Source organism: Macaca nemestrina, chromosome 12, assembly GCF_043159975.1.
Source record: "Macaca nemestrina isolate mMacNem1 chromosome 12, mMacNem.hap1, whole genome shotgun sequence".
Classification (NCBI taxonomy): Eukaryota; Metazoa; Chordata; class Mammalia; order Primates; family Cercopithecidae; genus Macaca; species Macaca nemestrina.
This window is the reverse complement of record NC_092136.1, coordinates 27,552,578-27,568,366: the sequence shown is the minus strand read 5'-3', so window position 1 is coordinate 27,568,366 and position 15,789 is coordinate 27,552,578.

The following is a 15,789-nucleotide window of genomic DNA, read 5'->3' as shown; positions in this document are numbered from 1 at the left end:
AACCTCATATTTGAGAGTTGTGCGGAGTACATCCAATAATAGCGATCCCTACAACGTGAAAGTACGGTAAGAGGGACATAGAAGTATAATGAGAAATTATAACCAAGAGAATGAGACTCACAGATCGATACTTAATCACCTTAAGGAAGCTGCACAATTAATCACTTGCTCAAATGTAATAAGAGTTTAAGCTAAGTAGTTTCATTTTATCTACAAGAAACCCTAAAAATTTAGCCTAAAAAGAGATCAATCCAAAATAATGTAAAGAAAGTACAGATTATCTTTAAATAAATTTTTGTTTTCCTTAAAATATGTTTATTTAATATTAGTGCCTAGACTAAAATTATGATTCTAAAAATAGTTATTATATTTTAAATTGATTTAATTATTTGATGTGAACACATTTTATTGAAGAGTGTTACGTTAGCAGTGTGGGCAAATAAAAATAAAGAGCACTTTCTCATTTATGTGAAACACACGAGATAGAATAAGATTTAAACATTAACATATGTCTAGATGCAAATTCTAAGTGCCATATCACAGTGCAAAATGCTAGGAAAGTAAAGAATGGTTACTATTATTTCTCATTGCCTTCTTGAAGAAGGTAGACTTTGAGATTAGGTTTATAATACTGGTAGGAACTGTCCAAGAGATAACTTTTCTATAATTGTTTTAACTTTCTATTGTCTTGTAGTACATTATTCCAAGCACAGTGACTTGAAACATCACACATATTTTTTTTAATCTCACCTTCTATAGATTGGGAGTTTGGACAAGACCCCTGTGGACGCTCTTCTGCGGGGTCTTAAATGTATACAATCAACATGTTGTTTGTGTTCTCATCTGGAGGTTACACTAGAAAATAATCCAGTTCCAAGCTTATTAAGGCTTTTGGCAGAATTCATTTCCTTGTGGTTTTATGACTGAGGTCCCAAGATTTTGTTGGCTACAGGCTGGAGGCTGCACTGAGATTCTAGAGGTCAACTGCAGTTCTTTGCTATCAGGGGGTATCCATTTGTCACATCTACTAAAATAGATCTAACATAACATAACATAACATAACATAACATAACATAACATAATCATGGAAGTGATGGCCCACCTGGTTTTCCATATTGTGTGTGTTAGAAGCAAGGTCTAGCTTGCACCAAAGGAAGGGTATTAGGCACCAGGAAATGAGATGTAATTGGGGGTCACATTAGAATTTATTTGCCACCAACAACAAACAACTCTCTAAATTGAAGTAATTTGCAATTCATTTCTTGCTTATGTCACATTTTGGTAGCTACAGTGACTACTGTGATGCCATTACAAATGTCTTACCTTCCCAAGACTCAGTCTAAAAGTGAAGTTCCTCTTTTGGAGATATCACTTGTGCGGTAGAAGGAAAAGAGCAAGAGACGTGACTGAGATTGATGATTCCTTTTAAAACAACTACTCAGATGAGTTCATTCACATGTCATCAATCAGAAAACATCACACAACAGTAAGACGAAACATACAATACTCTTGACAGTGAAGGGAAGAACAACCATTTGGAAACAACAGGACAATCTACCCGACTTTGAAATAAAGATATTGGGGAAAGTTTCATGGTAGTCATAGAACTGAAAATTCTTGCAGCATGTATAAAATATTCAAATGTTTCCAAGTAGAAGAAATCTATTCAATATAAATTTAAAATTTCAGTCAGTTTGAACCTTTGTCCTTTCACCATTTTTACATTCTTACATTATTGTTGACCATTCCAAACCACCATTCAAATATTAATTTTTTAAGAAACTCATCTGTTGAAGACCCTTTCATTATTTTGAATAGAAGAACTGCCTATTAATGACCAATAGAAATATAAATGATATTGCAAGTTTTTTTTAGCAGAATTTACCTATGAAAGATCTTAATATTTGTTATTTTAAGGCTTTATATAAAATAACATAAAATTATTGTAATTTTTGTTTTCGGATTTTATAAATTTAGTATAGTTAAAACAACAACAAAAAAATCATACAACTGGGAATGCTGACTAGGCATTCAATGTGAAGGTTAACAAAAAAGTTTAAAGTGTAAAGAATGCACTTAATCATGCCTGTAATCCCAGCACTTTGGGAGGCCGAGGCCGGCGGATCAAGAGGTCAGGAGACTGACACCATCCTGGCTAACATGGTGAAACTCCGCCTCTACTAAAAATACAAAATATTAGCCAGGCCTGGTGGTATGCACCTGTAATCCCAGCTACTCGGGAGGCTGAGGCAGGAGAATCACTCAAACCCAGAAAGCAGAGATTGCAGGGAAAAAAAAAAAAAAGAATGCACTTAAAAGGGAGGTTTAATCAATTATTTCCTTTGTATAGTTTAGGTATCAGTACACAATCCACAAATGATAATCTGTTTCATTGACTTTTTATACCCATAATTAAGGTATTCTTTTGCTTATTCAACAAATATTTGGAGAATACCTAGCAGGCAGTAATCATCGTTCTAGATTCTGGGGATAGGACATTTTAAAACATTTTAAAATTTCTGACTTTTTGGAGCATAAAGTTTTGTAGTAAAAGACAGTAAGTGTCTAATTAGAATATATCAGATAATGTCCATTTATAAGAAAAATATAAAATGTGAAAATGGATTGGAAAAGCTGGAAGTATTTGGAATTTTATGCAAGGGTAAATATAAAAGGACTTAATAAAAAATATGGCATATGAGTAAAGACCTTACTGAAGTAATAGGGAAGACAATTCCAATATTTAGGGGAGAAAGATGCACTGCAAAGTGTTCAGTGAGTGCAGTTTTATATGGTGAGATGCTAGTAGAAAATCAACAGGTGCTCTTAGACCCAAATTGTGTAAAATGAATTGAAGCTTTTGATGTGGAACAAATAAAACCTATCCATTCGGAAAATGTATCTGGCGGTAACGTATGAGATGTTGTCACAGTATGGTAGAATCAGAAAACCCAGTTATAGAATTTTCATATAAGTGTTTGGTAATCTGGGCAAGAGATAAAAAGTGATAGCAAACACTGTCAAATAGGTGCTGAAAACCTTTGCTCCCTTTTTTCATTTGAACAACCAAGTTTGTTGCCATGTTTCCTTCTTTCCATCCCTTAATTGAAGAGAAGATGGCCCTATCCCTAACTCAAGGGTTAAATCCTGATTTATTAAGTTAAGAATGGCAGGAATTTTCCTTCTGCTAGTAAATTAACTTAGTAGTGAAAATGTGACCTAATTTTGGCAAATGGCATTAAGTAAACTTTCTGGAGAACTTCTGGTTAATGTTTTTGCATTAGTAAAAGATACAGAAGGAAGTGTCCTTGTCAGTAATGTTTTTCTAGATATTCCTGTACCTTGGGATTCCCAGTACATTTTCAATTTATTATGGGACAAAGTCTTATGTACATAAATCTTAACACAGAGTGAATTCTGGACATAAAAGCTGAAAGACACTACATATTTGTTGATTTCTGTGAGATGCCGAATTCAGCAACTTTGGGATTGTCACAATTTAAGGCTTCATTTAAATTACCTTATAATAATTTCTTACTGCCAAAACCACTGGATTTTAGATATTTCTCTTGTTATAGCTTAAAGTTTTCTGAGTAAAACATAAGGGAAGTAGTACGTCCATAACATAGAGTAAGACTAGGGGTAAACAGAATGGACATTAAGATAATTTATTGGAAGATTTCCATTTAACAGACATTATTCTGCGTACTTGACAACAATAAATTCATCTAATCCTCAGAACTAACTTGAGAAATAAGCTAAATTTACTCCAGAATATAAGCTCTATTTTCCTTGGTATCAAGCTGTTGCTAGAAAATGACTGACCTTAGAGGAGCTACATTTCCCAGGCTCCCTTGCAGCTAGAGTTTGTAGTATATTTTAGTCAAGGCCATGTGCTAGAATTGATGAGGTACCTTTTCAGTTCTGACCCACAAAAGCCTTGCACACAGTGCTGCGTTATGGCTTTTTTCCACTTCCAGGTGGCTGACTTGGAAAATAAATGTTGAAATCAGCAAAGCTACCAATATCCTTGTATTTGTGAATGCCCAGCATGGGAGAGAGAGTATCCTTGGCAACTTGCTAATGGACTCTAAGTTCCTGCTAAGTTCTTTAACAAGAGCAAGAAATGAGCTTTTATTTTTTGAGTAAGGAATAATGTACTATTGTATGTGGATATTTATATATTTTTTGCACTATATGACACAGCCACTCTCTAATTGGAGGCCTGGAAACTGAAATGTGTCTGTGAATGCACTTGGAAGTCTGCATGTGTGTGCAAATATCTGCCTGTATGTGAGAATGCACCCTAGTTGGATTTTGGTACTGAGATAGTATCAGAATAAAATAATTGGACACTTTTTAAAAAATGTTTCCTTTGCTCTGAAGCCCTTTAAGTGGCTATGGGGCTTTTTATTTTCAGAATATTTTTTTTTTTTTTTTTTTTGAGACGGAGTCTTGCTCAGTCACCCAGGCTGCAGTGCGGTGGCGCGATCTCGGCTCACTGCAAGCTCCGCCTCCCGGGTTCTCGCCATTCTCCTGCCTCAGCCTCCCGAGTAGCTGGGACTATAGGCGCCCGCCACTACGCCCGGCTAGTTTTTTGTATTTTTAGTAGAGACGGGATTTCACCGTGTTAGACAGGATGGTCTCGATTTCCCGACCTCGTGATCCGCCCGTCTCGGCCTCCCAAAGTGCTGGGATTACAGGCTTGAGCCACCACGCCCGGCCAATGTCCAAGTAATTCTAAGATGCTCCCAGGTTTGAGAATCATTGAAATAGTGTTTCATTTATTCTAAGCAAAACTCAGTAAGGTCATTATAATATCCAGTTTTCAGATGATGAAAGAGAAAGTCAGAGGAGACGGCATTCCTCAAAGTCATATAAACTGCTGGCTCAAGGCTGAGAGTTAAACTGCAGGGATTTACTCTAGAATCTCTCAAGTGAACGGTCTTTCCCATATTCTAGAAGTATATTGAGAAACCTTGACCTTGAAGTAATTTAGAAATGAATTACTATCTGAAAGGTGAAGTAAGTGCAGAATTAACTAGAATACGAAAATACAAAGCCATTGTTAAAATAAATGCAAATGAGGACTCCAAAGCTTGCAATAATTGAATACAGATTGGATCGACATTCTAGTATACTAAAAAATGAATAGGGATTTTTCTTCAGTCACCAAAAACTACAACCACAGAAATAAACTTTGCGCCTATCTCAATACATTCAAGGAGAGGATCCACTGGCTCTCCAGGTTCACGTAAAGGAGATAGACATAGTCAGGGATACAGGAAAATGTTGCCAGCTTATTTTAGTCTTGTGAGTGATGTAACTAAAACCAAAAAAATAAAAATAAAAAAAAGATCATAAGATCTTTCTTATATATACAAAATTTTTTCTTTATATATACAATGTAATTTATATTAAATAGTAATTTCTTTCAAATCTGTTGAATCATTTAGGTAGTATGTAATGCTTGCTCCTCTTGGCAATTCCACTATCTTTTATCACTGTATAAATTGTCTTTCTAGTATATGTTATCAGAATTTTTTACTTTTGTTATTTCGAGTGTCGCATGTCTGTTCTTCTGAGTCCCTCAAATTAATCAAATATTGTTTTATTTCTCTCTGTTACAATATTCTGAAACATCTTACTTTTATGTCATATAATCAATATTAGTACAGCATAGTGGCATCATTTTAACTTTTCTGTCATAAGTGCATTGCATAAGCCTGAAGAGACTGAATAATATTCATTCCCATTAACCCAACGTAATGAAATCATTCTCTTTTCACCTATGAAAGTGACGAATATCTTAATTAAATCAAAGACCCATTGTTGGTGAGGATGCAGTGAAATGGGCACTTATAAGCTTTTAGTGGCAGTGCAGCTTGATAGACTCTCTCTAGAAGTGAGTTTGGCTGCAGATATGATAGATTTTAAATAGAGCTTCTGCCATTTTATTTTATTTTATTTTATTTTACTTTACTTTAAGTTCTGGATACAAATACAGAATGTGCAAACTTGTTACATAGGTCTACATACGCCATAGTTGTTTGCTGCACCTATCAACACATCATCTAGGTTTCAAGCCCCACACACATTAACTATTTGTCCTAGTGCTCTCCCTCCCATCCATTCCTCTGAGCCCCCGAATGACCCTGGTGTGTGTTGTCCACCTCCCTGTGTCCATGTGTTCTCATTGTTCATCTCCCATTTATGTGTAAGAACCTGTTGTGTTTGGTTTTCTATTCATGTGTTAGTTTGCTGAGGATGATGACTTCCAGTTTCATCTATGTCCCTTCAAAGGACATGTTCTCATTCATTTTTATGGCTGCATAGTACTGCATGGTGTATATGTACCACATTTTCTTTAACCGTTCTATCATTGATGGGTATTGTGGTTGGTTCCATGTATTTGCTATTGTAAATAGTGCTGCAATAAACATTCGTGTGCATGTGTCTTTATAGTAGAATGATTTATATTCTTTTGGATATATACCTAGTAATGGGATTGCTGGGTCAAATGGTATTTCTGGTTCCAGATCCTTGAGGAATCACCACACTGACTTCCGCAATGGTTGAACTAATTTACATTCCCACCAACAGTGTAAAAGCATTCCTAGTTCTCCACAGCCTCGCCAGCATCTATTGTTTCCTGACTTTTTAATAATCGCCATTTTGACTGGTGAGATAGTATCTCATTGCAGTTTTGACTTGCATTTTTTAAATTTTTTTCATTACATTTTAAGTTCTGGGATACATGTGCAGAACGTGCAGGTTTGTTACATAGGTATACAAGTGCCATGGTGGTTTGCTGCACCCATCAAGCCGTCATCTACATTGGGTATTTCTCCTAATGCTATCCCTCCCCTAGCCCCCCAACACACCCGACAGGCCCCAGTGTGTGATGTTTCCCTCCCTGTGTCCATGTGTTCTCATTGTTCAACTCCCACTTATGAGTGAGAACACGTGGTTTTCTGTTCTTGTGTTAGTTTGCTGAGAATTATGGTTTCCAGCTTCGTTTTAACCCCATAATTATTCTTCCAGGATCAGGTGTTACATTTTTGCCATTAACTTAAATGTAAATCCTATGATCAGAGAGACAGATGAGATAGCTATAGCTATGAATTTTTATATGAGTATATATAAGCACACATATGAGTGTATATACACTTACATAAGGAAGTATTAGTATATACTGAGTATATAAAGTATAAGTAAGTATAAGTGTTTATAAATATACTGAGTGTAAGTATATATATAATCTCTACATAAGTACATATACTTACATAAGTGTATGTTCCTATATATGCATATAAATTTTGTAATAATAAAATTTACATGATTATGTTATAATATATAATACTGTATAACATATAGCATGTATAAGTATGTATATAGTATATATAGTAACATATATTATATATAGTTGCATATATACTATACATATATATACCTATATATAAATAAGTATAGATATAGGTACAATACACATACAGGTATAGTATGAGATATATCAAGCACAACAATTTGAAGGTAACTTGTCTGGGTGCCTAAGGTCTTAATTTGTGCAAAATTGGTCTAAAATCCAAGTGACACAATAAAACCACAAAACATATCCAAATTGGTAAATATCACACCATGATGTGATCATCCAAAATAAATAGCAGGATGAAAGAGAAGCAATTAGCATAGAAATAGAGGACAATGAAGTTCAATCTTACCTTGGAGTTTACTTTTCTACTTGCAAGTAAATAAGCTACCATTAATAGAGATTATAAAAGTTACTTACATAATTTAAAATAAACTACATACTTCTGAACTTCTCTTATTTCTTTTTTGCATTGGGGAGCATACTTAATTCAGTCCTGAAATTTGCAGATAAATAAATGATTCTCAGTGATTAGGATACTCAGATCAAGTTACTTACATGAGGTTCTATAGTTAATAAATAGAAGAGCCAGGCTTAGAATGTAAGTCTCCAGATTCCATATCTGGTGGAATTTTTTTTAAGTTTAAATATTTTTTCCTGGTAGACGTGTCTTTGCACATTTCTTTACATTTTGTACATTATAAGTGAAATTCTATTTCCTGTTTTTTAACTGTTTTGTTCATTTTGGACATTTATATACAATTATTCGGTAATATAGCATTGTACTATAGATTATGTTACAGTTTTTATGACTTTAACAACAGACTTCAAGGCTGAAAATCTATTAATTTTGTATAATTACTTCACCTCAGTACGTCTCCACAAGAATTATCTAAGTGACTCATGAATCAGAGGAATACCTAAATACAAAAACTGAGTGAAAACACCAAGGGATGAGCCAAGTTTGCCAATGGCAACATAAGCATTTAATGGATGACCTGATAAGAATTTTGTTCAGGTACCTGTGGGAAAGATTTGATACCAGAGTTATAAACTGGTGATGGATGGCAGAAATGACAAGTGATTTCAAATGTCCTTTCTGTAACAGTAGAGTCACTTTTCTTTATGTAACCAATATATAGCTCCTCCATAATCTCAAATACAAGAATACTAACTATTGTAACTTTCACTACATTTTTCAATAATATTCAAGGTTTAATTAGCAAATATTAATTGTATGTGTAGAAGTTGATATTTTTAAATCCTTGACTTTAAAAACTTAAACTCTCATATGGGAAAAAATTTTATGCATGGGAAAATGGGGAAAAATTAATAGCCTAGTTTCTATTTCATGGGCATTTTTATTTCATGATGAAAATCTTATAAAGTATAGAATTTGAAGCACAAACTGTCTCAAAAGTTTGAGAATGTTGTGCTATTGTTTTGCCTTTGATGTGGTGTTATAAAATGCAAATTATTTATCTTATATATATTATTCTAATCTCTTTATTTCGTTTTTTTCACAAAATCAGCTCTGTTGATTCTACTTTTGACTTTATATAAGCAATATCTACTGAGAACAATTGAATAGAATGTATAGGTAATAGTTTCATTGTGTATTATTTTAACACATCTAAAAACTAATGTGACTTGAAAAATATATTGAGTATGCTGTATTCATTATATATAATTTGCCATTAAAACATTGTAATTTTATATAGAAATGATCCTTCAAATATCTACATTGAAGTTTTTATTATTATCTAGTTAGTTGTATCTGTTATCAATGGTGTACATTCCAAATTGTATGTGAGTTAAAAGCTCTTTACTATGTTATTTATTTCAATCCACTTATTCAAAAATAAAGAGATATTGACTCATGTCCACAGTATTTGCAATAGAACCATAAATAAAAATTCAAGATTATATTTTCTCCTAGTTTTAAAAGTTTCACAAGTATACTACCTTAGGAAATTAACAATAAGAAATCCACACTGTTTTTGGGAGAAAAGGGGGTAAAAATACACCTAGTTTTTTCAAAAATAAAATGGGAGAGGACAGTCTAGAGGTCTTCTCAGATCAACAACCCTGATTTTTAGAATATCAAGAGACAACATTTCAGAGTTGTATTTAGATATTATTCATAAGAAGAAAGATGTAAGAATTGAAAGTAGATCATCAAATCCAATACAAGATATTTTAAACAAACTATTAACAGAATTTTAGAAATGAGGGCTCTAGGAATATCTAAAATTTTATTATGTGTACAAGAACCACCAGAGTCACCTCAAAAATTGCTTTTCCATTTTACTGTGGAAATATCCAGGTATGTTAGAAATGGCTTAGGTTTACCATAGAAGAGGATTTATAAAAGAAAATGTATCAGGAGTAAAATGTGCAAATGAACTGGAAACATTATCATGCTAAGAAATATATTCTTATTTAGCCTTGCTGCCTCTGGAGGAACTGTATGACTATATGTTACATGATAAGTTAATTTAAAATAATAACATGCAATTAAAAAACTTTTAATTTTTTGGAGCTATTCAATTACCAACATTTATTTGTGGATTCTCTTGTGAAGATAGACTTGCCCTTTTCTAGTGCTCTGTGAGAAGAAACAGAAAAGGAAAAAAGACAAAGTAGCTCCCAGTCTGCAGGAACTGCAGTCTAACTGGATAGGAAAACCACACATTGAAATGCATTCAGTGCCCTTACAAATAAGTGCAAAGGCTCAAGCAAATTAAGACAATGGAGATGGAATAAGAAAATGCTTATTAGAAACAGACCAACTGTTGAGTAACAACAGGTTAGTTTGGGTGAGATTAAGGAAGAGATTAATGATAAATTTAGCTCCCAAATTCATTTGCTTCTTTCTGTATTTTTGATCGACTCATTAAACAATAAAATGATGAATTGCTTTCTATTTCAGTACATAGCTCAGAGAAAACTTTAGCTTCTAGCTCATTCAGCTATGTTATTGAATATCAATTCTTACAGAAATGAATAGATGATGACAAGGTTTCTTTAAAATATGTTTATTTATTTGTTCTGTTATACATTCGGGGGTACAAGTGCAGATTTATTACATGGATATAATGCATAATGGTGAGGTTTGGGCTTCTGGTGTAGTGATCACTCAAAGAGTGAACATTGGACCAAATAAGTAATTTGTCATCCCTCATTCCCTTCCCATCCTCTCCCCTTTAGATTCTCGAATGTCTTTTATTCTACTCTGTATGTAGAATATTTACCTATTATTTAGCTCACACTTATAAGTGAGAACATGCAGAATTTGACTTTCTGAGTTATTTCACTCAGTATAATGGCCTTCGGTCCCATCCATGTTGCTGCAAAGACATATTTTGTTCTTTTTTATGGCAGATTACTAGTCCATTATATATATATAGATAGATGGATAGATAGATAGATAGATTGATCAATAGATAGACAGATAGATATAGATAGATAGATATACAAACACACCCCACTTTTTTTTCCAGTTATCCTTTGATAAACATCCGAGTACAGCTGTCTTTTTATACAGTAATTTCTTTTCCTTTGGATATATGTAACCAGTAGTGAGATTACTGGGTCAAATGAGAGTTCTACTTTTAGCTCTCTGAGAAATTTCCATATTGTTATTCCATAGAGGTTGTACTAATTTAGAATCCTACCAAAACTGTACAGGTGTTCCATATCCTCCTCATCCTTGCCAATATCTGTTTTTGTTTGTTTGTTTGTTTGTTTGTTTTTTACTTAATAGCAGCCATTCTAACTGGTATAAGGTGGTATCTAATTGTGGTTTTAATTTGCGTTATTCAGATGATTAATGATGTTGAGTACTTTTTCATATGTTTGTGGGCCACTTATTTGTCTTTTGAGAATTTCTGTTCATATTCTTTGTCCACATATTCTTTTTTTATTTTTTTATTATTTTTTTTCTTTTATTCTTTTTTTTCATATTCTTTTTTTTATTTTTCTTGTTGGGTTGTTTGTTTCTTCTACATTCTGGATGTTAGTCTTGTGTCAGACGTGTAGTTTGCAAATATTTTCTCCCATTATGTAGGTGTTTGGGTTTATTCTCTTGATTATTTCTTTTGCTGGGCAGACACTTTTTTGTTTAATTAAGTCCCATTTGGCTATGTTTCTTCTTGTTGGATTTGCTTTTGAGGTCTTAGTCATTAATTATTTACTTAGGCCAAATTACAGAAGAGTATTTCCTAGATTTTCTTCTAGAATTTTTATAGTTTGAGGTCTTATATTTAAGTCTTTCACACACATTAAGTTAACTTTTTACATGGTGAGAGAGAGGGGTCCAGTTTCAGTCTTTCACATATTGTAATAGAATTTTCCCAGCACCGTTTATTAAATAGAGTGTCTTTTCCCCCATTGTTTATTTTCGTCATCTTCATTAAAAATCTGTTGCTTGTAGGTATATAACTTTCCTTATGGGTTCTCTATTCCATTGTATTGGTCATTGTGTCTCTTTTTGTACCAGTCCCATGCTGTTTTGGTTACTATAGAATTGTATTATAATTTGAAGTCAGGTAATAAGATGCCTCCAGTTTTGTTCTCTTTGCTTAGGATTGTTTTGGCTCTTTGGGTTTCTTTTTGAGTGCATACAAATTTCAGAATTGATTTTTTTTTCATTCCGTGAAAATTACATTGGCTATTTTATAGGAATTATGTTGAATCTATAAATTGCTTTGGGCTATATGGTCATTTTAATGGTATTGTTTCTTTCAATCTGTAAGCATTGAATATTTTCCATTTTTTATGTCATTTATGATTCTTCTCATCAATGTTTTGTAGCTCTCCTTGTAGACATCTTTTATCTCCTTGTTTAAATGTATGCCTGGGTATTTTATTATTCTGGGGGCTACTGTAAACGGGATTGAACTCTTGATTTGGTTCTTAGCTTGGATATTATTGGTGCATAGAAATGCTATTGATTTTTTACATCAATTTTGTGTTCTGAATCTTTACTGAAGTAATTTATCAAGTCTAAGAGTCTATGGAAGGCATCTTTAGGGTTTTCTGGGCAAAAGAACATGCCATCTGTGAACAGAGATCATTTAACTTTGCCCTTACAATTTGGATGCCTTTTCTTTCTTTCTCTGGCTTGATTGCTCTGGCTAGAGCATCTGCTTCTGTGGTGAATAGAAATAGTGAAAGTGGCCGTACTTGTCTTGTTCCAAAACTTAACAGGAAAGCTTTCAACTATCTCCATTCAGTAGGATATTTGACTGTGTTTGTCATAGACAGTTTTTATTATTTTGACATATGTTTCTCTGATGCTTAGTTTATAGAGGGTTTTTATCTTAAAGAACTACTGAATTTATTCAATTTTTTTTTAATCTATTGGGATGATCATACGGTTTTCATGTTTAGTATTTTTAGGTAGTGAATCACATTTATTGATTTCCATATGTTGAACCATCCTTGCATCCCTTAGAATAAAACCCACTTGATTGTAATGTATTAGCTTATTGATGTGCTATTGAGTTTAATTGGCTATTACTTTGTTGAAGAATTATATATCTATGTACTGGTTTCATAGAATAAGTTAGAGAGCAATACCACTTCCTCAATTTTTTAGAATAGTTTCAGTAAGATTGGTAACCCTTCTTCATATGTCTGGTAAAACTGAGCTGTGAATTTGTCTGGTCCTTGCTTGTTTTTTTTTTTTTTTTTTCCTTAGGAGATTTTAAATTACTGATCAAATTTTATTACTTATTATTGGTTTGTTCAAGATTCCTACTTCTTCCTTGCTCAATTTTGGGAAGTTGTGTTTCTAGCACTTTATCCATTTCCTCTCGGTTTTCTAGGTTGTGCACATGGAGATGTTCATAGTAGTTTCTGAGGGTCTATTTTTGTTTATATGGTATCAATTGCAATGCAATCTTTATCATTTCTGATTATGCTTATTTGAAGCTTCTATTTTTTTCTTGCTTAAACTTCCTAGTGACTATCAAATTTGTTTATCCTTTCAAACAACCAACTTTTCTTTTCATTGATCCTTTGTATCATTTTTTGCCTCAATCTTATCGAGCTTTGCTCTGACCTTTGTTATTTCTTTTATTCTGTTAGCTTTCAGTTCAGTTTAATCTTATATTTTTAGTTCCCTGAGTTGTGATGTTAGCTTGTTAATTTAATATATTTCTATCTTTCTGATATAGGCATTTAAGGCTATAAACTTTTCTCTTGGCATTGCTTTTTTCTGTATCCCAGAATTTTTGATGTGTTGTGTCTCTATTTTCATTTATTTAAAAAAAATTAAATTTTTACCTTAATTTCATTATTTACCCAAAGATCATTCAGGAGCTAGTTGTTTAGTTTCCACGTACTTCTGTCATTCGGAGAGTTCTTCTTGGTAGTAACTTCTAATTTTATTCCAGTGTGGTCCAAGAAGATACTTGATATGACTCTGAGTTTTTACATTTATTAAGACATGCTGTATGACCAACCATTTAGTCAATTTTGGAGAATGTTCCATGTGCAGATTAAAACAACCACAGCAACACTTATATTCTGCAGTTGTTGGGTTAAATGTTCTGTAAATGTCTACTAAGTCCATTTAGCTAGAGTCTACTTTAAGTCTGAATTTTCTTTGTTGATTTTCTGCCTCAATGATCTATCTAGTGCTGTCAATGAGATGATGACCTCTCTCAACATTATTACATTGCTGTCTCTCTGTTTTCTTAGGTCTAATAGTATTTGTTTTATGTCTTGGTGTTTTGGTGTTAGGTGCATATATACTTAGGATAGTTAAAACTTTTTGTTGAATTGAACCCTTTTTGTCTTTTTTTTAACCGATGTTGATTTAAATTCTGTTTCATATGATATAACAGTGGCTACTCCTGCTTATTTTTATTTTCCTTTTGAGTCATAAATATTTTTCTACCCCTTTACTGTGAATCTGTAGTTGTTGTTACCTATTAGATGAGTCTCTTGTAGACAGCAGGGGTTGTGTTTTTTTCTTTTAATCTAATTTGTCCATCTATTTTGTACATGAAGCATTTAGGCCATTTACATTTAATGTTAGTATTGATACAACAAGTTCTGTTCCTGTTGTAGTGTTGTTAGCTAGTTTCCTTACAGTCTCAATTGTTTAATTGCTTTATAGGATCACATATATTTACATACACTTTCATGATGATGAGTATCATTTTTTCATTTCCATGTTTACAAGTCCTTTGAGCATTTCTTGTAGGACCAGTCTAGGGGTGACAAATTCCCTTAGCATTTGCTTGCCTGGGAAAGAATTTGTTTCTCCTTTATTTATAGAGCTTAGTTTTGCAAGACACAAAACTCTTAGCTGGCAAGTATTTTTCTTAAGAATACTAAAAGCAGGATCCTAGTAACTTTGGCCTTTAAGGTTTCTTCTGAGATGTCCACCATCTGATGATATTTTCTTCATGGGTGATTTGATGCTTCCCTCTAGCTGCTTTTAGGTTTTGTTTTTTTGTTTTATTTTCTTTCACTTTGACCTTGAATAGTTTGATGGCTACATTCTGTGGTGATGTTCATTTGGTGTAGCACCTTCAAGGTGTTCTTCAAATTTCTTGTGTCCAGATGCTTACATCTCCAGTAAAATCAGGAACATTTCCTGAATTATTCTTTCAAATAAGTTTTTCAAGTTTTTAAATTTTTTTTCTTTCTTCAGGAATGCTGATAAGTCGTAAGTTTGATTGCTTTACATAATCTCATGTTTCTCAAAATCTTTCTCCATTTTAAAATTTCTTTCTTCTTTATTTTTGTCTGACTGGCTTAATTCAAAAGACCATTCTTCAGACTCTGAAATGGTCCCTTCTGCTTCATCTAGGCTATTTTTAAAGCTTTCAACTGTATTTTGAAATTCCTTCAGTAAATTTTTCATTTCCAGAAGTTCTGTTTTTTATTTTAAGATCTCTGTCTCTTTTATTAATATTCTCAGTTATTTTTCTGATTTCCTTGTGTTGGTTTTCAACCTTCCCTTGGGTCTCCTTAAGTTTCCTTACAATCTATACTTTGAATTATCATTTAAGACTCTTCATTTTGGTTAAAGTCTATTGCTAGAGAGCTACTGTAATCTTTCAGTAATATCACTATATTCAGTGTTCTTATGCTGGTTTCTTCTCATCTGGAGGAATGGCCGCTTCTTGTTTTTGAATTCACTGTCATTTGGATGGAAATTCCACCCCCAACGCCCCCAGGGGGTGTGACTGTGGAGCACATTGGGTAGGGTCTTTCAGCTTTGCTTCTATAGCCCTATGAACCTTGTGTTGGCAGATTATGTATTGGGTTGTGCAATTCAACATTCAGGCCAGTAGGTGGTGCTTATGGGTAAAAGCCAGCTCTGGCAAAGGCAGATGAGTATGTACTTGACCTTTGTTTACTGTAAAGTGTTCTCTGTTGTTTCAAGTGATGGGCTACAC